This window comes from Pipistrellus hanaki (assembly GCF_964339955.1).
Source record: "Pipistrellus hanaki genome assembly, chromosome: 17".
In the NCBI taxonomy this organism is placed as follows: Eukaryota; Metazoa; Chordata; class Mammalia; order Chiroptera; family Vespertilionidae; genus Pipistrellus; species Pipistrellus hanaki.
This window is the reverse complement of record NC_140519.1, coordinates 47,693,014-47,718,162: the sequence shown is the minus strand read 5'-3', so window position 1 is coordinate 47,718,162 and position 25,149 is coordinate 47,693,014. Positions and strand designations below refer to the sequence as shown.

General features: G+C 42.8%; 1 long non-coding RNA gene across 1 annotated transcript; it reads left to right on the top strand.

Moving 5' to 3' along the window:
• Positions 1-1,513: 1,513 nt before the first annotated feature.
• Positions 1,514-23,621, top strand: LOC311612056. The gene is made up of 3 exons (XR_014793213.1): positions 1,514-1,849; positions 12,332-12,436; positions 22,148-23,621. It is a non-coding gene; the product is annotated as an uncharacterized lncRNA (long non-coding RNA).
• The last annotated feature ends 1,528 nt before the right edge of the window (positions 23,622-25,149 follow it).

Sequence of the window (25,149 nt, the reverse complement as noted above, 5' to 3'; positions counted from 1 at the left end):
CCGCGCAGTGACAGGGCATAAACCTCGGTTCACTGGTTTAACCTCTCCCCACTAGCTAGATGTGTGCACATTCTTGTTCCAGTGTTTATACTTTAACCAAAACTCCAGAGGAAACTTCCACCCTACAGGAACTTAGGGAGAGCGCCATTCTGTTCCTTGGTCAGGCGCGAACGAAGAAGCCCACCAACTGCCTTAGGGAGTGAAATGCTCCCCTTTCCCATGCACCTATACTAGGTATACCGGTTAATGATGCAGATTTGTAATCAAAGAAAACACGATGATTTCAAGAGAAACAGCAAAAGGGCTTTTAACGTGTCTTTAACTGGCTTTGAAGTGTGTAATGGTGCGTTCAAATGCAAACGAAGAAGCCCACAAACTGTCCAGGGCTATCCAGCTCTGAAGTCCTGAGCTCCAACTAAATTTGTGCATGAATAGGGGGCGGAGTAAGGGGGAGGGAATAAAAAAGACCCCGAAGATAGCAAAGGGAGCTCGGGAAGGTTTCCTGGAATTATCCCCTCTCTCGCAGGGAAGGCCAGGTAAGACCGAGCACTGACAGTGATAAAGTCATTTAATCTTTTCAATCTCCCTGCGCCCTGGGTCCCCACTGGTGGAGTAAGGAGGTTGTGGGCTCCACACTTAGGTATGTGGGGTCTACCATGTGTCTGGTGAGGCATTTCATGCACCGTGGTAGAGTTCACTAACTCCAAGGCATTCAGTTCAGAGTGTCTAAGTCACAAGTCCAAGGTCACACAGCGTTAGGGGCCGGGCCACACTGCAGTACGAGGTTGACTGTCGCGGTCCTCGTTGGATAAGAGTAAGGTGACCAGACGTCCCGATTGATTTTTAACCATTTGTCCCGCGGCGCCTTAAAAAAGTCCCGATTTTTAAAACGCCGCAGGACGCGGAGCAAATTGTTAGAAATCGGCACTGTCCCGCCAGAAGCGGGACATCTGGTCACCTTATATAAGGGTTAACCTCCCCTAAACTGGGGACCCGGGTTCCCACCCCTCAACTATCCTCCTTCTTCTCCCTAAACTCCTCCTTCTCCTTCTCCCTAAACTCCCGGGCAACGGCCCCCTTTCTCCACCAATGCCCGACCGCGGAGGAAACGCTCCCATTCTAACTCAGGAAATTTTTCACGCCGCCCGCCCGCCCCGCCCACGGCGCCCTCTCACTGGATTGGTCCAATTCAGGAAAGAGAGCCCGAGGGCCGGTCGACCTCCACCCACCCTCCCCTTACGCCCAGCGCTCTGGACGCAAGCGCTCCAAGCGTGCGTGCGTGCGTGCGTGCGTGCGTGCGTGCGTGCGTGTGAGTGAGCACGTGAGGTCCCGGACCGTGCACCGGGGAGATGGGGGAAGGAAATGGGAATCGAGGGGCGGGGCTGCCGTTGCCATGACAGTGACGTCAGGCGTCGGGGAGCGAACCCGGCCCCTTCCCCACGCGCGCGCGCGCGCGCGCGCACACCACACGCGCTGGCACGCGCGCGCGCCGCCGCGCTCTCTCCCTCAGACACACTGGAGGGAAAGGTCAAACTAAAGGCGAGGGGACCGGAGGGCGGAGGAGCCGCCGCCGCCGCCGCCGCGCGCCATGACGGACGGACCCGCTCCAGGCGGCTTTCTCCCCGCGGACGCCGCCGAGCCGTGGCTCTCGTCGCGCCCCCCGCCCCCGCCCCCCCTCCGTGTCCGTTCTCCCCGCGGCCACGTGCGCCTCCCCTCCTCCCGGCGCCTCAGGCGCGCGGCGGGCCCGGGGCGCGCGCCGGCGGGGAGCGCGGGCCGGCGGGCGGGGGCCGCGGCGGGCGGGCGGGCGGGCGGCCTGTTCGCGCCCCCGCCCCGCGGCCGGACCGGCCAGGTGAGTGCGGGCGGCGGGGAGCGGGTCCGGGCGGAGACGGGCGCCCGGCCGCCGGCGGACCCCTTCCTTCCGGGCGCTGACAGGCGCCGGGACGCGGCCTCTGGGGGGCGTCGCGGGGTCGGCCGGTCGCGGGGCCTCGGGCGCGGAGTGGCGGGGCCGGGGCCGGGGAGGGCGGCCGGCGCGGGCCGGGGGCAGGTGGGCCGCTCCGGGGCGGCGGGCGGGGGCAGGGCGGCGGGGCAGTTGGAGAAACTCCGCCCTGGGACGGCGCCCGGGCGCCCTGCCGCCCTGCCGCTCCGGGCGGCTCTGGGCCGGACCGGGGACCGGGGACCGGGGGAGCGGAGGACCCGCCTGGGGGAGCGGAGAGCGGACGGCCGGCCGGACGGCGGGCCGCGGGAGGCGGCGGGCGTTGCCATGCCGATGGCGGTGTTTGTTGCTTCTGGTTATTTTAGGACGAAGGACCAGAAAGTTACTTGGGAGAGAGGGATCGGCCTGCCTGGCCGCGAGCCCCTCCTGCCCTGTTCATGCAGGAAACGGGTTAATCTTTCACACACACTCACACACACACACACACACACGCACACACAACACAAACACACACACAACACAAACATACACACACACACACAACACAAACACATAAACACACTCACACACAACACAAACATACACACTCGCACACAAACACACACACACACAACACAAACACATACACTCACACACACACAACACAAACACATACACACACACTCACACACAACACAAACATACACACACATTCACACAACACACACACACACAACACAAACATACACACACAAACACACACAACACATACACTCACACACACAACACACATACACAAACACACACACATACACTCACACACACTCTCACAGACACACTCACACACACATACACTCACACACACACATACACTCTCACAGACACACACACACACTCACATACACACTCACAAACACAGACACACACACACACACACACACACTCTCACACACACCCGGCTGAGCCGTGCCAGGCGCACTTTAAAAGCACTGACTCCGAACTCGGCCGCGGAGACAAGGTGCTGTCCGGCTGGGGTTTCAGGTGTCGGCGCTCCGCGGGGGGAAATGGGAGGACGCCCAGCACTGATAGCGGGCCGGGCCTGCGGGAGGAGGGAGAGCCGGGCCACCCCCCTCACCCCTGCAGAGCGAGCGGAGGCCCTGGCAGCACCGGGGAGCCCCGGCCCGGCCTGGTGCCCAGCTTCCCCTCCTCCCCGCGCCCCCCGGGCGTGGCCTGTGTGCCAGGCGTCAGCGTGGATCACCCGCCGGGAACTCTCTCCGTGGAGTCACTTTGAAATGATCCAGCGCCAGCTCCGACTTGTCTTTTTTGTTTTTGTTTTCCTTTTCTCTTATTTGAAAGTTATTGGGAAATTTCAAAACACAGTCCTTTCAAATCGATAAGGTTTTATGCCAAGTGGGTGAAAGTGTTTAACTTTTAAATCTCACCCAAGAAAATGCCTGGTTTGTGCGAGACGCAAGGTTGCGATCGCTGCTGGGTCTTCGGTGAAGGATGGGAGAGCAGCCGGGACCCCTCCCGGTGAGCTTGTTTTCGGTTCAGCATCTGCAGGCTCCTCCTTCACCTAAGCCTTCCTGATGTGTGGGTACTTCTCCTGGGTCTTCTTTGGCTCTTTGTCTTCAAAAAGTTCGGTCAGGAGAGAAAGAGCCCTCATTTTGAAATTGAGTCGCTGTGGCCTGCAGCCAGGATAGGATACTGAAGGTTCTGGTCTGGTCTGGGGTCTTGTTCCCTCTTTCTGTGCAGCTCTTTTGTGCTGCTGCTGTGCGGTGATGCCCCTCTGAAGTCTTGCCCTGTTGGCCATTTCTGATATCTGTATGTAAAGAAGTCCTGTGGTTGGGGTGCTTCTGATACCTGGCGTGTTAAAACCTAAGACATCATTTCCTGTGAGATGTGAACAAATGTTATTTTTGTCTCTCCCTTCTCTGTTTTTAAAGGGAACCCTAGAACTGGGCAAATCAGCACTTACTCAGCATGTCCCCTCCCGTCGGTCTCGTTGACCTTGGCGGCTTCGTGGAGGTCAGTGTTCATGGAGACAAACAGGCTGTGGGTTCCTTCAGGTGATAGACATGGAAAAGCCATCCGAGACGCGCGTGTCTTGATACTTTTTAAAATAATTTTTATTAGGCATGTGTTGTGGTCGTTACCTTTTTGGGAATACATTTCCATTTCTATTTTACATTTTAAAAATCACTCCATTTCTTTTTTCAAGTTTTCTGGTATTGCTGTATATGCTACCGCAGTTGGACAGCTGGTTTTTGGGGTTACATTTTTAGAACTTGGGAAATGAGAAGGCAGTAATACTGGGATGAAGTTGGCTATGAAAACAGCTGTGCTCACTTTAAGAAATTTGATGTTTACAAGTATAAGATGACACAACAAATGAAATAGTGGTTAGTTATGTTATTATATGAAAAGTCCATATTTTACAAAAAAAGGGCTGTCTAAAAGGTACCATCAAGTAATTAATGCTTTTTTAATGCTACTTATAAAATGTGTTTTGTTTTATGAAAAATGAGTTGCCACGCAACAATTTAGCAACAGATTTTTGGCATAATGTAAGATTTATCAGTGAGTTCCTTGAATTGGCTCTTTCCCAAAAATGTTTGGGGATAAAATTAGTGTTTGTGGGCATTTTAAATGCAAAGTTGTGCTAATTGCATGCTCCTTATTAATGTTTCACTCGAATGGGAACATTGTCATGTGATTTGTGCTTTCCCATTTAAGGAATGCATTGAAACCTAATTAAAATGCCAGGATTTTATGGTAGGTTCGTCTGGAACCCCATCCAAGGGAGCTTAGGTACTGAGGTGTCAAAAGCACCGTGTTACAGGATGTTCTCACTAGGACGGGGGTCCTGCAGCCCCTGGCAAATGGTTATGCCCACGCCACAGCAACTCCGAATGCATAGATTTGCTCTGAAGTCCGCACATGGGGAAAACCATTACCTTGAATTTCTCTCCAGGTGCAAATTATTCTCCAGAATTAAAGGCTCGGTTTTCCAAAGGTGCAGTTCTAGTTAGGTCACTTGTGAAAAATTCTATTTTGATAAAAGAACAACTATATACTCTTTAAACTTTCAAGGGAGATTTTTTCTTTTCTTTTTTCCTTTTTGTTAGTGCAGTCAGGTTTATTTGGAATCCCAGGAGATATTGAATGACGTTCTTAGGGAGTTTTCATTCTGAAATCTCTGCTTTGGTGATATGACAAAGAGAACTGAGTGTGAAAATATTAGTAAAACTTGCTAATGGGTTAGCTCACTTTGTTGGATCACGGAACGAGGGAAGAACTAGACACAAACTTTATTAAGGATCATTAATCAAATTTTTCTTTATACTGTTCATGCTTGGGTTTCTGATGACACCTCTCCCCACTTTTTGAGAGAAGTCTTAAAGGGACTTAAAGGATAAGAGCTAGGCGTGCAGATATATTAATTAGTTCAGGTATCTTTTGAGAGCTTTAGTAATTTTTGTTTTGTTTCATGCACTAGGCAGAAATAAAATAATTTTTTTCATGCTGACTATGAGTTGAGAGCCCAACTTTAAGTTAATGAGCACAGTTTTATTCCTCTTGAAATAATTAAATATTATAAAAATTTAGGGAATAGTTTGAATGATGCCACTGATTTTTTAGTACAGGTTCTTAGTTCCTCTGTTGGACAAGTGAATAAAAATGAAGATTAAAAATGTGATATTAAGAGAAGTATTTCTTTATTTTTTTTAACCCCAAGGGACTATCTCAAAGGATTACTAACTTTAGAGCAGGGTGAGATAAATAAGTTCATTGTTGGGATTTATCATTAATGAGGGTATGTAATTTTAAAAATGTTCAAGAACATGCAAAAAAAAAAAAAGTAGACTGCATTTAAAAATTATTTGTGCCAAAATCTGTGAGTAAAGAGGTAATGATTTAGAAATTTTAATTAGAATTTAAGGCTGATTTATGTTCTCAATTTCATTATTTAACCCAGTGTCACTTTTTAAATGTCACTTAATTTTTCTGTTCCCAGTTTTTCTTTTCTGTAAAATGCAATCAGCAGTGCAACATGCTTTATGTAAATTGGGTCTTGAAATATATTTTCTAGACTTATTAAGCATAAAATATAACCTGATAGTAATGTGTATGTGTAAGTCCACCAAGTGGGATTTTAAAGTATTTAGACCTTGTAATCTGCAGAAATTTGAGTAAAAGTTTTAAAAATAAGAAAGGCTGAGTTCAGAATTTTAGTCACAGATGACACTGTAAATTGCTCATTATTCTGAAAGGATTTTCTTTCATATTTATCTTTTCCATATTCAAGCCATGCTAGTCTTTAGTGTTGGGTCATCTTGTCTGTAGCATCTGTAGAACATTCAGAATGATAGAAATGCCTCCTTGTTTTTTCCCAACTATTTCATCTGGGAGATTGTTTGAATTTCAATTATTGAATGTGGTTTAATCAGAAATATTCTAAATAGAAAGTTTATTGCAATTTTCACAAGCTAGAGGAAAATAATTTATCTTAAGTTATGAACATTTTTGTATTACTATGTGGACAGTTAGACATAGCGTGTATAATGTAAAAATCCTATCAGCATTTATTTTAAGTTAACTTTATTTGACATATTGTTAAAATCAACACAGTAATTGTATAGTCTCTTAAAAAACATCTACTCATAGAATATTTTTCAGAAACTCGCCCTTACCTTAGAGCAGTGGGTCGCCAACCTTTCGGTCCATAGACCACTGGTAGGCGACCGCTGCCTTAGAGTATGCCCAGCAGTGATCCATTGAATGCTAAGTTTTGGACTGAGTTTATGATATCATATGGGATGGTATTTTCCTAGCAATGATGTTTATATTGTTTCTTTTAAAGTAACAATACTTAAACATGCTTATACGTGAATGTATTGTACATATTGGTCAAATGATGTACTGAAGGATTAAATTTATGTCCTCTGCTTCTCTCCCCTCTTCCCTCTTTTAATAATTGTCAGTAGTTGGCCTTCAGCCACATTATAAGAGAACTTTTAATGCATAATAGGGTGGTTGTTGGTTATTTTTCCATGTTTTGTCTGATGAAGAAAAGTGAGATTGTTTTATAACACTATGTGTTAAGCATTGTTTTGAGAATTTGTTTTAAGTTAATCTATAACGGGGATGACAATTTAAAATTTGTTGAGACTTTTTAAGTGATTTTGTTTTCTGAAAATGTTAGTGCAAGAAACAGGGGAGGATAAAGGCAGAAGGAAGGATGGTAGGGATTAGATTAGAATAGATTGTATAAAGTAAATCAAATTGTTTAATGTAAAACATCATTAAATACCTTTTCTCTAGGATTATGACCTTGCTTTCTTATTAGTACTTCTCACTGTGAAGAGTAGTAAATTGTCAGGTAGGACCTGCATGACTTGACTCAGTTTTACATGTTACTGCTGGGAACGGATTAGATGGCCACGAGAAAGCAGTTTCACAGCAACAGTCATTCTCAGCGGTCACATTTAGAACTCTTAATTTTATAAGATGGGAGGACAGGTGGGGAAGTATTTTCACATACAGAGTTATTGTAAGGAAATTCAAGTACATCTGTCTTGGAAAGTATTACAATTATTAGTTACAATCCTATAGTCTAGATTTCTAATACTGTATGAGTTTTGAATAATCTGTGGCTATTATGTCTAACTATAAATTCTAACTTTTAGGTTAGAAAATGTGGTCACTTAAATTATAATTTAACTCAAGAATACAAAAGCTGATAATTTTTTCTTTTTCTGTACTGTAACTTTTTGTTATTAATTTTGAAGGCCTCATACTATCTCTTTAGTTACGCCTCGTTCTGTAATTGAATTGAACTATGAGAATGAATTCTTGTACTGAGAAGTTAGAATCACATTGGGAGAGGCATGAAGTATATAGAACGTGATTGGGAAGATACTAGTACAATGACTTCTTTCTAAAGCAGTGGTTTTGAAACTTAGGAAAAAGGCTTCTGGAGGAAGTCGAGCAGGCTCATTCCAATTTCAACCAGTGCAGTTAACATGATCAATTGGAAGTCTGCATAATATTTCATTTCAGTGCAGGTTCTGTTGTTGAAAATAAAAAGTGTGATAGCCACTTTCATTAGCACATTTGATCTCATCACTGTTCCTCTTAGATCCTTGCAATGGTTGGGTCTTTTTATTATAACTTCTAAGACATTTATCTCGCTGCAGCTTCATTCTTCATTTCTCATCACTGTTTCCCTGGCTTGCCTGTACACCCTGCATTCTAGTTCTCTCTAAATTGCTTGTTATTCCCTAGGAGGAAAATGTTACATCTCCATGCCTTTGCACGCGGAACTGCCACCATTCTTGCCATATTAGGTGGAACTCTGTTCCCTTGGAGCTCCCTAAAAGCACTTACTTCCATTGTTTCGTAACTGTGGCCCCCCTTGAGAGCAAAGACCATCTAATTTATCTTTGTATCCATAAGACTTGGTGTTTGTTAAGTATTCAAATGCCTGTTGATTAATTGCATTTAGAATTTGAGAAGTAGTAGTGTTACGTTAATGCACATTCATGTGAATAAAACATCCCAGATCTTGCCAGTGCAAAGTATTTAAAGTGACATGATATCACATACTTATTCTTTGTAAAAAGGTTCCCACTTACACATATGAAGTATAATAAGGGCAAAATATATATTCCATGGAAAGATTAGATTAGTTGTGCTACTGGCTTAAATGAAGTGATATATTGGATTCAGTCATCTGATCTTAAAAGTTAGTTGTGAAAATATCTATAATAATAAAAGTGTAACAGCTAATTTCCGGATATCCTTCCGGAGGAAGCTGTGGCGGCAGGGGCCAGGCAGAGGCAGGCAGGCGAGCAGTTAGGAGCCAGCGGTCCCAGATTGCAAGAGGGATGTCTGGTGATCGGGCCTAAACCAGCAGTTGGTCATCCCCCGACAGGGAGGATTGTGAGAAGGTGCAGGCTGGGCTGAGGGACTCACACACACACACACACACACACACACACACACACGCATGAATTTCATGCACCAGGCCTCTAGTTTTAATAATTTTGTACAGTCTTAATTGCCAATAAACGTTTTTCTTTATATGTGATTAAAGCTAATAATCTCAAAAAGCACTTCAAATATCAAAGTATGGATTGTAGAGATACCTACCCATAGAGGTTAAAGAATGGGTCCTTAAACAGACCTGCCTGAATTCATATCCCTTTCCCACCTGCCCCTCGCTCGCTGTGTGGTCCTGTGCAAGTTACTTAACCATTCTGTGCCTCTTTTTTCCGTCCTGTAAAATGAGGATGTTGATCTGTTTTAAATGGCTGTGATGAAGGTATACATGAGTTAATGTATGTTGAGCACTTAAGTATGCCCAACACACGGAAAACACTCAGTATATGTTATCTATAATTAGTTTCTAGTGGCTTCTTAAACAAATAAATGTTTATTGTGCATCATTTCCATCTTTTTTAAAAAAATGCTTCAATACATGAGTATCTAATTTAAAAGACATTTAACATTTTTAGTTAGTTACTGCATTTTCAAACTGGCAACTATTTTATCTCTTTACTGACTCATTCTCCCACCTCCCAGTGGAATGTGGACTGTTTTTGTCAGAGGGGTTGACATGGGAGATTTGAAACTATGTTCTCCTGATCCTGCCGCAGAGCATTGTGTTCCCATGACCTTCGCAATTCCTGGTAGTGCCCACAAGAGAGGAGAGATAAATAACCGGCTAGGCATCCAGTGACAAGTTCAACAAGCCTTAACCTGTCCCAAATACGTCCTAAACTTGCATGCTCCCTCGCAGAGGATAGGTGTTCAGCTTTTTTGTTTTTTACATTTCCTTTACTTTTTTGGCTTGAAAGAATAGATGTTTAAAAATCTGAATGTATGTCTACTCCAAAAAGGCACATACAAGTTTATTTTAAAGTCAATGAACCTGTTTTTTAAGTTCATATTTTATCTACGTACCTGCAGTGAAGGCAGTAAGTAGGGTGTTAGTAATTTATGTCAGTACAGTGAAATCCTGTTAAATATGTTCATTTAGCATGCAGAGAGAAATTTAAGGGAAGAAGAAATTTGTATCCCAAGATATTTTGCAAAGAGTAGCTATACTAAGGAATGAAGCACACATAGTACTCAGTGTGGCTTTCTGGCCTGCTTTGGCTTTCTTGTGTGTAACAGACCTATATAATAAAAGCCTAATATGCAAATTGACCAAACGGCAGAAGGAACAGCAGAATGACCGGTCACTATAATGCTTACTGACCACAGGGGACAGACGCTCAACGCAGGAGCTGCCCCCAGCCCTCAGAGGGAGGCAACCAGTGGCAGGGGGCGGGGCTGGCCAAGGCGGGTGCCAGTCGGGGTCCCCAATCACACCGCCAGTCACCCCACAGATCGACCCTGATCGCCTGCCAGGCCTATAGACCCTACCCATGCACAAATTGTGTGCACGGGGCCTCTAGTTAAAATATAATGAGAAATTAGTGTATAACTTTAAACAATATTTTACTAAAGGAAGAAAACTTTAAAGAATAATTTTGAGTTTACTGTACTAATTGAGTGATTTTAACATGAGAAGCTGGGATATAAAGATAACTCAGGTGTTATCTTTATACACTACTTATCACCTACTGGGGAGACCAGAGTGTGCAGAGAATGTGTGGGGAAATGGAAGCTGGATTTTGAAGAGTCAGGAAACAATAAGACATTAGCAAGGAATCATTTTTAATACCAATGGCATGTGTGTAATAGTCTCCCATGGGAAAATTGAATACTTATTCCAGTTGATCGATACACTAGAAATTGTCTTGTAATTACAACACTAGTTTAGTATTAGCAAATTTTTGCTGATTGCCGGTGTAGGAACTTGTAAATATTTTTTTGCACCTCCTTGGAAATTATAGGAGCTAGGTCATACCAGGAAAAACAACTTGTAGAATACAGTTTTGACTAAGCCTATTTCCTCTGTGCAAACCACAACACTGGCTATATATCTAATGTTATCCAGCTGGAAATTTCATTTCCCTTCACCAGCATGACTTTCAGTGCCTGTTAAGCCAAACATCTCCTTGTTTTACTTTTTATTGCAGTTCTTGTTTCTAGTATTAATATTATTTAATCAGGAAAAAAAATACCATTTGGACATTTTCAAATGCCTCAAAAAATGCTCAGTTACATAGAGGAGTAAGTTAGATTTGGTCCTCCCACATCCATCTCTATCATGTTGTCATCCACCCTTCTTGTTTTAGAATGTTTCCAGTTAGAAATAACTTCTCTCTTAGCTAGATCTGTTTCCCTAACTTTCACTTCCTGGTTCTGGGCAATCTAAGTCTCTGCATGTGAAAGTTAGTCTTCTTACAAACTTTTAAAGTATCTGAGAATGACTGTTAAATCCTGCTTAAGTCTTTTGATGCGCCTAGGGGGGAAGCCCTAATTCTCAAACCATATGCACATGACATGGTTTTCAGACCTTTCTCCATCCACAGCACTAAACTCATGACAAAGTCTGTTTGTCACTATACCTCTTAAAACATGGTAGCCAGAGCTGAACTGACTACTTCCGATATGGCTGGACAATTCCTGAAGACAATGAAGCTATTAACTGGATACTGTGCTTCTATTAATGCAGCCTGAAATGTGCATTAACATTTTTTGGCAGCCACATTACCCTTTGATCATACTGAGCTATGGTCAACTAAAACCTTGTTGTTTTTTTTCCTGTGAACTGCTTTAAATATAATCTTTCTTATCCTTGCCAGTTAATGCTTTTAAAGTAAATGCCAGATATTATGTATTGCATTATATGAAAGTTTAAATGAATTTGTCTTTATCAATTGTCATCCCATTGGACTATCTATGTGAAGATAAAGAGCTAAAGCAAAGTTTTCACGGGGCTTTCACAAATATTTTTATTTAATCTTTGCAACAACTATCCAACAGTCAGAAGAGAAAAATTACTTTCCACTAAGTCAGGAATTGGCAGACATAACACTTCATCCCAGGCTTGTGATTCCAGATCCCATGCTCATCTCATTACTGCTCACCGTGTAAGCATTCAGTTTGTCCTTTGCTGTGTGCCCAGCACCCTGTGGCTGGTACATCCAATGAACAAGACAGATTACAGTCCCCACCCTTCGGTGTTTATGGCCTGGATGTAAATATTACCTCCAGGCCCTGAGCACGTTCTATTGGGAAGGCTGTGTGGTAAATTGTAGTATTGCTCAAAATGTCTATTGCGCCTCTCGACCAGGGTCCTCTCTGCAGGAGGACTATATTTCCCACTCCGTTGACACCAGGTTTGGACACTTGGTTTTCCTTGACCAGTGAAAATGTTAGTAAGAGACATGTGGGACATTTGAGCAGATGTTTCAAACTCTATCTTATGGTTCTGCTGGTGGTCTTTTCTTTCTCCCATAGAACCAGCATGCTTTGGTGAGGGCTGGTCCCAGGACGGCAGAGTCTTCCGACTGGGTCCCTGGATGTCGGCGCCTCGCTGAAGCTGATTCACAATAGACATTTTATGTAAGTGAGAAACCAACGCTTGTGTTGTAGGCACTGTGATATTAGAGCCATTCGTTACCATGGAGTTATGTGGCCTGGCAGAGTGTATTCTGACAATATTGCAGGTGCTCTCGGAAGATCAATAAGACTTGAGTTCAAGGAGCTTGCCATCCAGTTATTGGTAGTTGAGAAAGAATCAAGTATACATATGAAAAGGTCATTGAATTTGAGGATCTTTCCTGACCTTCACCTTACTTACCCCTAGGCTGAATTCATTGATGTGTTCCAGCTACTTACTGTCACAACTATCTCCAGAATTTGATAAGCCTGCTTTGTATGTCCTTTTGTGAAGCAAATGTTTGCAAATGTTTAAGAGAATGGTCTTCTACAGGATAGCCATCAGAAACTTTCTTCATAAATCTATTAATCAGCACTTACTAGGTGACCTAAGAATCTGTCTAGTTGAATTATTTTGCCAACATATCTAGAAAACTATTATGTGACCCTAGATTCCATGTGAGTTTTATTTGTGGGCATTCAAATTTCTCCTTGCCATAGTGTGCCATCCCCTCACTCACTCTGCAGGGGGTTTAGAGACAAACCCAGGGGAGGATTCTGTAAGAAATCCCCTTACCTGAGAAGCTGAGGAGTACAGGGCCAAGGCTCAGGGCGCTCTGGAAACCTGGGAAGTGATTACATGTAAGTCTATATAAATACACAGGGACCTGGGTCATAACTTATCAAATTACCCAAGGCAATCATGAGTCTCCTGGAAGGGGAGCCCTGCTGTGAACTGAGACTAGAGTACCCTGGAGAGCACACATGTTTAGGGGCAGGTGGGCCAGAAAGTTACAGTGGGGTTTTTTTTGTTTTTTTGGTTTTTTTTGTTTTTTAATATATTTTATTGATTTTGTACAGAGAGGAAGGGAGAGAGAGAGAGAGTCAGAAACATCGATGAGAGAGCCATCGATCAGCTGCCTCTTGCACACCCCCTACTGGGGATATGCCCGCAACCAAGGCACATGCCCTTGACCGGAATCGAACCCGGGTCCCCTCAGTCCCCAAGCCAACGCTCTATCCATTGAGCCAAACCGGTTTCGGCAAGTTTCAGAGTTTTACATGGATTATACATCATTCTCATGGCACTTCTCTCTCATTCCCTAGAAATTACCAAATTTGCAGATGTATTTAATGTCTTAGGATGTGATTTTTCTTAATCTATGAATGTGAATTAAAAGCAATTCCTTCTTTTTGCTATCTCTATCCTTTCTCAAGCTTCAGTTTCTTTGTATCACTTTAATCCTTATTTACCCTTCCCAGATTAAAGATTATTCTTCTTGTTTAAAAAAAGGTGACTCGAGATAGGAGTGAAATTGTTTTAGGTTATCTTTGGCAATTTATCCTAAGTAAGGAAGTTGGCCTTTATTTATTTCTGCTGAAAGGCATTTTTATGTCTTAACATTTTTTCTTAACACTGGCAAGAATTTTTTTTTTTTTTAACCCTCAACTGAGGATATCTTTCCCACTGCTTTTTATTATTTTTTTATTTTTTATTTTTTAAAAAAATATATTTTATTGATTTTGTACAGAGAGGAAGGGAGAGAGATAGAGAGTTAGAAACATCGATGAGAGAGAGTCATCGATCAGCGCCTCTTGCACACCCCCTACTGGGGATATGCCAGCAACCAAGGTACATGCCCTTGACCGGAATCGAACCCGGGACCCTTCAGTCCCCAAGCCAACGCTCTATCCATTGAGCCAAACCGGTTTTGGCTCCCACTGCTTTTTAGAGAGAGTGGAAACTGGGGGCTGAGGAGAGAATTATTTATGTGAGAGAGGCATATCTATTGGTTGTCTCCTGCACGCATTCTGGGAAACGAATCTGCAACCCAGGTATATGCCCTTGACTGGGAATTAAAACCATGATCCTTTTGTGCACAGACCGACACTCTAACCATGAGCACACTGACCGGGGCACAACTTTTTAAAAAGAACTGTATTGAGATATAATTATTATACTTAAACTGCACATATTGAAAGTGTACAACATTATAAGCTTTGACATATGTTTATACACATAAAACCATCACCATAGTCAAGATATTGAATGTATTTGTGACCCCAAAAGTTTTCTAATCTCTCAGTAATCCCCTGCCTCCCTTTATTCCCCAGGCGACCACTACTTGTTTTCTTTACATTGGTTGGCATGTCCTGGATACATTATACAGTCATTTTTAGCCTAGCTTCTTTTCATCCAGGATGATTATTTTAAGATGTAGCCATCTTGTAGTGTGCGTCAATCATTTCTTTTTATTGCTAAGTGGTTTTCCATTTTGCAGACATGCTGTAGTTTGTATATTCTTTCACCTCTTGATAGACACTGGGTTGTTTCTAGTGTTTGGCGATTAGAAATAAAGCTGCTGTTGCCCAGCTAGTGTGACTCAGTGGTTGAGCATTGACCAGGAACCAAGAGGTCACCAGTTTGATTCCCAGTCAGGACACATGCTCAGGTTGCAATTCAGTCCCCATTAGGGGGCTTGCAGGAGGCAGCAGATTGATGATATTTCTCTCTCATGGATGTTTCTATTTGTCTCTACCTTCCTCTCTCTTTAAAAATCAATTTAAAAAAAATATTTTTAGCCCTAGTTGTTTTGGCTCAGTGGATAGAGTGTCGGCCATGGAGACTGAAGGGTCCCAGGTTTGATTCTGGTCAAGGGCATGTGCCCAGGTTGCAGGCTCAATCCCCAGTAGGGGGCATGCAGGAGGAAGCCAATCAGTGATTCTCTCTCATCATTGATGTTTCTATCTCTCTCACCCTCTCCCTTCCTCACTGAAATTAATAAAAATATTTTTAAAAATATGTTTTTAGAAAGAAAGAAAGCTGCTACTAATACATGCCTATGTATGGACATATGCCCTCATTTCTCTTGGGTAAATTCCTAGAAGTGGAATGGTTGAATCATATGGGTGTGTGTGTGGGGGGGGGGGAGGAGGGAATTGATTTATTTTAAGAAATTGACTCACTTGATTGGAGGAGCTGGCAAGTCCAAATCCAAAATCTGCACAGGACTGGCCAGCAGGCTAGAACCTCAGACAAGAGAGTTGATGTTACAGTCCTGAGTCTAAAATCTATAGGATAGGTCAGCAGGCTGGAACTCGGGTAGGCTTTCTCTTCCTGTCGTGACACAGAATTCCTTCTTCACAGGGAAACCTGTTTTTGTTCTGATTGGATGTGGCCCTCCCACGTTACGGAAGGAAATCTTTACTTACTGTTAACTGATTGTGAATGTTAATTAAATTGCATTTACACAATACTTCCATAGCAACATCTAGACTGGTGTTTGACCAAATATCTGGGCACAAAGCCTCGCCAAGTTGATGCTTAAAATGAAACTATCACGATGCCTAAACATTCTTAAGTCCAGCTTCTGGTTGTTGCTACTTCACTAGTTTTTGTTTTTAATTGTAGCCTTCTTTTCACTGGTCTTAAACAGATGAATGGCAGTCTTTTCATTCTGGGTTAGCATCACCTTCCATCTTTTTAGGCATATCATTTAAAAATGTGAATTATTTCAGACACTTCCTAATGTCATTACTTAACCTCTTTTCTTATTTATTGGAGCCAGCTGACGGAATTGGCAGTTTCATTTTAGAATCTGTCATACCTCATTTGAGTCATCTTTTTACTATTTTTTCTCATCATAGGGTTATAACAGTTCTTAAGTATTTTAGAAGTTAACAATGTGGGTGGACTTAGAGTCTAGAACCTAGGCAATTAGCAGAGTGGAGCTGCTGACACCCAAAAAGGAAACGGAAAGTTTGGGATGAAGCCCTGGCCCGTGGTTCGGCTGGAGCGTCCCCCCATCCACCGGAACGTGCTTGCTCCCTCTCCGGCCGCAGTGAGAATGGGAAGCAAGGATTGATGTTTCTCACATCCCAGTTTCTCTCTCCCTCTGAAATCAGTACCCATATCCTCAGGGGAGGGGAAAAATAGAAAGTTTGGGTGTAAAGATACAAGTTCATGCCGGGACCGGTTTGGCTCAGTGGATAGAGCGTCAGCCTGCGGACTGAAAGGTCCCGGGTTCGATTCCGGGCAAGGGCATGTACCTTGGTTGCGGGCACATCTCCAGTGGGGGGTGTGTAAGAGGCAGCTGATCGATGATTCTCTCTCATCCATGTTTCTAACTCTCTATCCCTCTCTCTTCCTCTCTGTGAAAAATCAATAAAATATATTTAAAAAAAAAGATACAAGTTCATATTTTTGGCATCACCTTTATGCCATTCTCTTTCTTTGATCAGGTGATTAACCTTTTTGAGCCTCTGTTCTTAATATATAAAATGAAGCCATCACAAAGTTAAGTGAGAAAGAAAATATATTTTCCCAGATATATAGAGAGTAGGCCTTCCTTTCCTGGCTGCTGGCCCCGGCTTCCCTCCAGGACCCGGGGAGCTTCCTCCGGCTGCTGGTCGGCACCCAGGACCCAGGTGGCTTCACTCCAGCCCCAGCTTTGTCCGGAAGGACGTCCAGTCTAATTAGCATATCACCCTTTTATTATTATAGATAAAAAAAAAAATAAAATGAGCCTCCCAGTCATAGGATGAAAGGTTCTTGAGACAGAATATGGAACCAAGGAAAAGACAGTGACATCAGTTTGCTTACTGTGTGCTGCCTTTGTTGTTGTTCGTTCATATTACATGTGTGGTATATTACACTTACCCTTAACTAAGGCTGTTGGGATGGACTAAACACTCCTCCCTTAGTGTGGAAACAGAAGCCAGCAAACAGTTGCCACATGAGTTAAATGCCCTGATGCAGATGGGTGTGTCTGTGAGGTGCACCAGGTTCACGGTCTGTTTACTTTCAGAGTCCAAGGTGTTTGGTCCCTTATTCTGGTGAAATGTACATTACACTGCCTCAGCTCTTGGCCTTCCCTGTGCTGTTTTGTGCCACCTTCCCCCCCTCCCCTCCCGCCATAGCCCTAGACCTAATGTAGGTGAATTTGAAGTCCCTGCACTCGGCTGTCTGACCAATAACACTTGTCCTGGTGGCCCTCTCTGTTCCTGCCCCCTGGCCCAAGGCCAACGATAAGGTACCTTGTTGTCAGATTGGCTTGTTTTAAACAGAATTACATTTAGAGCCTAAAAATAGTTTATGCAGATTTTATTTATTCTTAATTTTTGAAAAATTCTTAAAATAGGAAAGATTTTTTTCTTTATTTTGGCTCATTTGCCATATGTATTTTTGAGGGTGGTCATTCCTAAGAAAACTAGTACATGAAGTTTACTATTGATGTGCTAACACTTTCTGAATCTTAAAATAAGGAACCAAAATACATTCAGAGTACAAGTAGGTAAAGTAGCACTGCTATAATTGTGGAGAAAGTGGTTTCTTTCTAAGCCTTCTTCTTTTAAGAGCTTATAATTTTCTTTATAACCTAAACATTATCCCTTGGATAGGTATGTTTTATTCTTGCTCTTGATTCTGGGTTATAAAGTTTGGTTGAAAAAAACGAAGATATTAACTTTGTGTCTTCCACACAAAGAATGTTCATATTTGTACTTTTTTAGTAAGACTCAATTCCATACCCTAAGCCTGCCTTAATTTGAAACTAATATCTTTTTCTACAAGGAGTATCTTTGACAATGTGTATGTCTAAAATCAAAACCTGCAAGTATGGCATACATTGTCTAGAATATTGGATGATCAGTTCCTGGTAACTATTATATTTGCACAGAGTATTAGATGGCAGCTTGTTTTGGCAGTCTGATGTAGTGGGTGATCGGGCAATCTCCATCTCTGGGTCACATGAGGATAAAATGATCCTCTCCCAGGCCTGATGAGGAAGGAACTAGAATTGGAGAAGTATTTTTCATGAAGAGTGAATAAGCTGTCCATAATGAATGATTTTAGCATGCATAGAAAACATCGTCAGCTGTACTAAATATAACACTGTCATCTCTGGGAAGGTCTCTGCAGTAATTACCCATCCTTCTCAGCCGACGGCGGAGGCATGTAGCACAGGTGAGAGCGGGTGTGGGAGAGCCAGGCTCCAGGGCTCAGAGCCCAGGCCACCAGCCACTCTGCGGCTCTGGGCAGACTGCTTTCTGCCGTGTGTCCTTCCTTACAGAAAGAGGACAATAGAGTCCCACCTCACAGGGCTGTCGTGAGGATTAGCTGAGTTAACAAACATGACACACTTAGAATACCGTCTCAGACATAGGAAGCACTAGATGCATGTTCATTGTTCCTGTTATTGATGTGTATGTTTAGTAAATTTTAAGTGGCTGGATTTACTGGTGAAGTTTTTATAGAGAATTTGGCATTTGAACTGGGCCTTGAAGGATACGCAAGGTTTATAAATATGAAATTGAAAATAGGAAAATCTATGTGAACACAGTTACAAAAGGGAGGTAAAGAATCTTCTTCCCCCCCCACTTATCATGTATTGTCTGCGCCTAACACCAGCTCAGCACTTGACAGGCGTACAGTATCTTCCTTTGTCCTCACAAGAATCCTACAAGACAAGCATTTACATCCTCATGTCATGGAGGAGGCACAGAAAACTCAAGTCACTTTCCCAGAGTCCCAAAGTTACATGTTGGCCTAGTTCTGTCTACTGTAACGCTCAGGTTCCTACTTGTTATCCCGGACTGCCCTCAGAAATGTTGACTATCAGAAAATGATTCCAAACAGCATTTCAAAGGGTGACTGTCATGGTTGGCGTTCTGAACGTTAATTGAATTATGCTATTAGGATGCATGCAGTCACTTGGTCGCAGTGAGAGACTCTGGGCACTGATGCTGGTCGTTTGAGAAGGTCGAAGAGAAAAGCGCTTGTCAGTGCCTGTTGAATGTGTCCTTGTCATTCTGGCTGGATGGACGTACTTGTTTTTTTCTGGATTGAGAATGACAGTTTTTGGTTGTGAGGTGTTTATTGTTTTTTTTAGCAGAAATTGCACACTTTCCCCAGTGGTGTCCTGGCTGGCCGGCTGGGACTTGTGTGCTTTTCACACTTGCATTGAGTAGAATTGACTGCTGTTCGAGCCTCTTTTCTGTTCCCTACGTCAGAGGAGTGTCCACCTCTGCTTCCCAGTCGTCAACATTTAGGTGTTCACGTTTGTGAGGTTTGATTGGAATATAATTAGGACGTTCTTAATTCTGTTGCCGTTTATTCCTTCCATCTTCTAGCTACTTTGTCGCACTTTTTTAAAAAAAAAAACCTTTAAGGGCATGTTATTGGAACTGTGGTAACATCCTTCATGGATCAGTGGTTACAGGAACTTCGTGTGCATAGAATCACGTGGAAGGCTTGTTAGACACTGCTGAGTCTTGTCCCCTAATTCCTGACCGGAAGTCGGGGGGTGAGCCTGAGAATTGCTCGTTGAGTTTCCTGGGTGGAACTGATGCTGCTGGTTCGGGGCCACACTTGGAGAACCACTGGCTTCGATAGAGCACGCGAGGTGCCTGGGAGTCTGATGATGCTTTATTCTGTTTGTGCGGAAAGGGAGCTGCTGCCTCACAAGCCTAAGCCTTCACTGCCCAAAAGGTGTGTCTTACCATGCAGCACAGTAGAGGTGACAGAAATGGGGAAATGGTTACAAAAGGTCTAACTAATTCAAGCCCTCACCAGTTTGGCTCAGTGGATAGAGCACTGGCTGAAAGATCCCAGGTTTGATTCTGGTCAAGGGCATGTACCTTGGTTTCGGGCACATCCCCAGTGGGAGGTGTGCAGGAGGCAGCTGATCGATGTTTCTACCTCTCTATCCTTCTCTCTTCCTCTCTGTTAAAAATCAATAAAATATATATATTTTGAAAAGAGGTCTAATTCAAGAGTCATTTATGTCTACATTTTTATAAATTCCTTAGGCAAACTTTTCTTTGATAATCAATTTGAGTCTCATAGAGCATCCGAAATGAATAATTGCTTGCAGAGATGAACTATTTATTATTATAACAGTAAAGATTTAAGCTGCCTGCAGTGGGGACAGCAGTCCCACCTTGCCTGCTTCCCAGAGAGTCACTGTGACATCCATCTGAAAGGTGGGCTGCTCTGTAGGCATAAGATGTGGTAATGAGTGGGATGCACTTTCCTCCGCCCCCTCCCCTTCCCCCTTCCCCTCCTCCTCCTCCTCCTCTTCCTGGGTGCTTTCACCTCCATCATCTCATTGATAGTTTTCAGGGATTTTCAGAATTTGAGGAGGTAGGTGGGGGCTGTTTTACTATTAATTATATCATAATTGTTCCCTGTGACTTTGGTCAGAGCCTCAGATTTCATTTTGCCAGGCCTATTTGCCAGGCCTATTTGCCCTCAGAGGTCGTCACTAGGCAGATGGTTCCTGGGTAGTGGCTCATCGGTCTTAATGGCGTAGCTTGGTCAGACCTCGTCGCCTCTAGTGTGTACCTTCTTCCTCATTCATAAAGTAGGTTAGCACCTCCCCTGCTGCTGGTCGAAGGTGAGAAACCGAATGAAAACACTGTGAAGCCTGTTTACAGATGGCAATTGGTAATAGTGAGTAAGGAGGCCTCAGACAACAGGAAGCACGCTCTTGCCATCAGTCCTAAGCATTTTGCCACCTTAAACTTTTTTCCCCCAAATAAATTGAGTTTACTGATTCAGATATTTTCTTTCCCTTTTGTGTGTCTGTTGTTTCCTTTACATAGAGTATATAAAGAATTGTAAGTTTTATTGAATGGGTTGGAAACATGAATGGAATGTCTTTTAGGGTATCTTGTTGTTTTTTCTTTTAATGTGGGCGTTCTCTGCTCCACTACCTGTTTCCCACTGACTTGTGAATTATTGCCTTCAGCCACATGTTTCCCTCTGTCACCGCCATGCTGCTGCTCCCTGCTACTACTCCTCGAGCCAACCCTTCCAGCGACCCTGCCTGTTTCAGAGTTCAGGGTCAAAATGGTGGCATCCGTTTCTGAGAGGTTGCCTAGGCACCACTGAATTTCAGCAAAATTAATAGCTTTCTTTAGTGGCTGCAAAATCTAGGCCAATTGAGAATTACCAACTTTGAGTTTGTTTTTCCCCCAACATGTTTATCTTATTACAAAATAGTTCTTGTTAACTGTTTTCTTATGTGTTCTAGTAAAATTTCTTAAACTCAAGAAAACTTCCTTATAGTAGTACTATTAGGAGATAGTGTCTTCATTTTAGGTTGTCTAGTGAAAGCGGTGTATTTAGGTATCTAAGTTGTTTGTAACATTGTACTTAAGAGATGTAAAGTATGGCAGAATCAGACAAAATGCAGTGTGGCATCTGTTATATATGGATCCTCATAACCTGCCTGGCCAGGTGGGGTTGACAAACATTCTAGTTTCTGCACAGTAGCACTGTTCCAGCCAGCAGTTCAAGAATAATTCTTTTCTGCCTGGATAGAAGATTACATGTATGTAATGTACAGTTTGCCTGTCTTTATAAAAATTTGTAAACAGGAAAAGTGCTAACATTAGTAGTAAGAAGGGTATACAGACATACATGCAATATGTTTGTGACAAATAAATCACTAAGCATGCCAAAAATGGTCACTCTTTAGCCTCAGCTACAACCTCATTAGATGTAACTGTATTTCATTATGAATAAAAGAACAAAATTAAAGAACATTTATGAACTACAGATTGCATATTATACTTGAAGATTATGTCTAGAATATATTTATAATTATAGAAGGTATTTTATAATTGATTCTATAGTAACATAATTATTCACTCTGTACATGTAATTTTCAGCTGAAAGAATACACTGTGTACAAATGTACAGCATTTGACAAAGATCCCAAACAACCCTGAAGAAAAGATTCTGTATATTGTGTACGTGAGTAAATATAACTGAGGTAAACATTTCTGTCTTCTGATCAACCTTAAAAAAATTAAACTGAGAACAGAGGGAAATTGAAGGAGAAAGTTGTAATTACTGGTTCATTGCAACTTAATATTGCAGCATCCTAATTAGTTAAGCATCATGTACTGTTCTAGGCATGAAATACCTTTTTTTTTTCTTCCCTAATTTAAATCTGGAAATTTTCCATTGTAGAACAGCTTGACTAGTCTTCGCTGTAAATAGCCACTGGACTTTTAAAGTATTTGTCTTCAGAAACAATGAAGGTCATCTTGTGTCCATAGAGACCACATGCACTTTCCTCATTACTTCCAGCATTATTTCTATAATGGGTAGAGTTATTTACGACATTTAAATACAAAAAGAATTTTTAAAAGTAACCTTTAAATATCATCACAGAGTAAATAGCAGTGACTGAAATCCCTTACTCTTTGGTTTCGTAAAAAACATTGATATTAGAAAATTAGTACCCTTTCAAAATTGTGCCTATTGGTGTTTTTGGAAGTTATCCCGTAGGGGTGTGTGTGTGTGTGTGTGTGTGTTGTGTGTGAGAGAGAGATATGCATACTTGTGTGTGTATGTATATATATGTTTATTTCTTGGAAATCACTGTGATTTAACTGTTTCATAATTTTTTTTTAAGAAACAGTAATTTAGATTAAAGTACATCTTGCTTTCAATGGAATGCAGGTTTACTGTATTTAGCCTAGTCTTTCTGTCTTTCAGGAACCTGGTGTGGGAAACAAAATGGTTTCAGTATATCACTTTATAAACAAAGCCAAGGTCATGAGTTTAGTCCTCTTATCTACTTTGCTTTGTTTATTTCCATGCACTGTACGTCCCTAACCTAACTCAGGGGGGAGAAAACTTTAGACTGCTCCTCAGTGTGACCCACTGCAGGCGCACCACTCTGCTAGCAAGCTGAGCTGGGAGGCTTTTGTTCATGAAACGGGCCACTGTTAATAACAGGAGGGCAGCAGGCACAGAGTGAGGCCTTGGGGCAGATGTATGGTCACTAATCGTTAGGGTTGTCATTCTATTGTGTTTATTATTTTGAACCTCTAGATTTAGGGAGAAAAGAGCTAATTTTTGCATATAATAAATAGGAAAAAATGTATCTTCACGTGAGATAATTGGGTAATACTTTTAATGCTGTATATTTGCCAACATAAATGCATAATGCATATTATCTTTCTTAAATTATTTAAGGAAAATTACGATTGATAAACCACTTACTCTCTTGACAATATCATTGACTTACCATTTTTATTCCAAGATGTTACAGAAGCCATTCAGCACTGAAGAACCTGAAAAACACTAGGTGAAGATGGTGACTGGCAGCATTTGCTTCTCTTCCTTCTGTGAGTTTTTTGTTCAGAAAGTCTGTGGTTGTAAACATCCCCGACTGGAAGCTGTAAGACAGAACTAAGCTTTCAGTCAGATGTTTGCTACTACCAGCTTTCGTAGACATCGTTTGGGTATAATTATGCCAAGAAGTGGAACTGGGGAGGCTATGAAATGTGTGGGAGCTGCTAAAGACCTTTAGATCCTCAGTGAGTGCTCTGGCGAGGGCATGTGTTCTGAGAATCAGTGTTGGGCGCTGTCCTGACAACGGGATATCCTGTTGCAGATGCCAGCTGAGCTTCCCAGACTTCACATCCTGCTGCTGGGCCTCAGAGAATTCCCCAGCCGCACTATAGGTTATTTCTGGTTTTGCCCTATCAGTGGGCTTTTAATTCCCTATTTCTTTTCCTAATAGGCTGCAGTTTAACCTCTGACAGTTCTGGACACTGCTTCCTCCTTCAGAAATTCTGTGGGAGTTCTGGAGAATAAATTTACCATCCCCATCCAGCAGCATAAAGCCTAGAAGTTTCCGTTTTCTCTGTAGGGAAGAGATGTGTGTGTAGACTTTGTCTCCCTCCTCTCAACTCCCTACACATAACACACACACACACACCCTGCCAGCTTCTTGTTCTGCTCACCCTGAATGATGTCACAGCTCCTAATCAGAACTCTTCTCCAGAAAATTATAAGACTTCAAAGCACTCAGCCTATTCACAATATTTACCATTGGTTATATTTTACTTGGTCTATTAAGTATATTTTCCTAAGTAATTTCAGGGTGTAGCTTGCCTTTTCTATAGTAGAGTATGAATGACTCTGGGCAGGTATTCTCTCTCTCTCTCTCTCTCTCTCTCTCTCTCTCTCTCTCTCTCTCTTTCTTTTAATCATTATTGGTTAAAGTGTATCACAGTTGTCCATCTTTCTCCCCTCCCTCCCCCATTGCCCCCTCCACCCAATTCCTGCCTTGCCCCTGGCCTTCACCACCCTATGTCCATAGGTAATGCATATAAGATCTTTGGTTAATCTCTTTCCACCCCTGCACCCCCTTTCCTCTGACATTCATCAGCCTGGTCCATGTCTCCATGGCTCTTTATTCATCAGTCTTGTAGTTGAGCCTTGATTAGTGCCACTGGGAGGAATTGGCCTCCAGGTCAATTAGCTGTGAGGACCAGCTGTGTCTATAATACAATGAAAGAGCTACTATGCAGGAGATACCCCTATAGAGCAGGACTTGCTTCAGTGGGGCTTTGGTGCTCCCTGAGTCTGCCCTTTGAGTGTGTCACTTATGGATGTGTAGGGTTGTAATCTGGTATGGTCTGAAGCTGTCCACCAGGTCACTGGCTATGGGGCCTCCCAGGTGATGCAAACTCAGCCACTGCCTGGGGCCACCCAGCAGGAGCTAGAGAGAGATCTGCAGACAGCTGCTATTTGTATTGAGGTAGGAAGTGCCCAGGCAAGGCAGCTATGAGGAAGGCTGGCTGTGCTAGTGCTTGGGCCTTTTATTGATAGGTTTGGGGCACACTGACTTCAACTGCTGCTTTTTTAAGAG